The sequence below is a fragment of the Gossypium arboreum genome, chromosome 6, assembly GCF_025698485.1.
Source record: "Gossypium arboreum isolate Shixiya-1 chromosome 6, ASM2569848v2, whole genome shotgun sequence".
Lineage (NCBI taxonomy): Eukaryota > Viridiplantae > Streptophyta > Magnoliopsida > Malvales > Malvaceae > Gossypium > Gossypium arboreum.
In genome coordinates, this window is record NC_069075.1 from 84,910,741 (window position 1) to 84,911,966 (window position 1,226).

A 1,226-nucleotide genomic window follows, 5' to 3' on the forward strand; every position below is an offset into this window, starting at 1 on the left:
GAAATTGAGTAAACTTTTAGACAAAGAAGACGTGAATGAACAGCTCAAAGACAAGTCGAGGTGGACCTTGGAAATCAGAATCAAGACCAAGGTAATGAAGCCGATCATGTATGAAATCCCATCCTCATTGCCGATGATAGGGATCGATGCATTAGAAAATATGTTGTGCTACTTTTCAATGAGTTAAATCCACGAATTAAAAGGCCAGATATTAAGGCAACCCAATTCAAATTGAAACTAGTGATGTTTCAAATGCTACAAACGGTGGGGCAATTTAGTGGTATGCCCATGGAAGATCCACATCTCCACCTTCGATTGTTTATAGAGGTGAGTGATTCATTCAAGATAGTTGATGTGACTGAAGACACACTGAGGTTGAAGTTGTTTCCGTACTCATTGCGAGATCGAGCATGAGCATGGCTCAATTTATTGCCACCAAGTTCCATATCTACATGGCAAGAATTAGCAAAGAGATTTTTGGTTAAGTATTTCCCGCCTAGCAAGAACGCTAAGTTGAGGAACAAGATTACAACTTTCCAACAATTGGATGACGAGGTTTGCATGAGGCTTGGGAGCGATTCAAGAAGTTACTTCGTAAGTGTCCTCATCATGGGATTCCTCATTGCATCCAGTTGGAGACATTATATAATTTCTCAATGCACATACAAGGTTGATGGTAGATGCTTCTGCGAATGGTGCAATTTTTTCTAAGTCTTATAATGAGGCTGACGAGATCATCGAGAGGATCTCGAGCAACAACTATCAATGGCCAACAAATCGAACAACTTTAGGAAGACGTATAGCTAAAGTTCATGAAGTTGATGCTCTCACTTGGTTATCAGCTCAGGTATCGTCTATTCCTCTATGTTAAAGCAGTTTACCGGTAATAGTGCTAATAATTTTGTAGCTCAGCCACCAAGTCCATTTGAAGTAGTTTATTGTGTGTACTGTGGGGAAGTTCATTCTTTCGAGAATTTCCCATTGAATCCCGAGTCAGTGTACTATGTGGGGAACCAACACCAAAATAGGAGTGGACAAGAACCCCAGTCCAACTTCTATAATCCTTCATGGTGTAATCACCCCAACTTTTCTTGGAGCAACCAAGGAAATGGACCTAACAACAACTTTAAGCAGCATCGACTCAATCAATCTCAAGGGTTTAATCAGCAATCTCCAAAACCACCTCAAGCTGAGGCATCAAATAGTTTGGAGAACTTGTTGAAAGC

At 40.5% G+C, this 1,226-nt stretch overlaps 1 non-coding gene across 1 annotated transcript; it reads right to left on the minus strand.

Annotated features, from left to right (window-relative positions):
* Positions 1 to 510: 510 nt before the first annotated feature.
* LOC128295045 (small nucleolar RNA R71) lies at positions 511 to 616 on the minus strand. Its single transcript, XR_008285352.1, has one exon. It is a non-coding gene; the product is annotated as a small nucleolar RNA R71 (small nucleolar RNA).
* Positions 617 to 1,226: the final 610 nt, after the last annotated feature.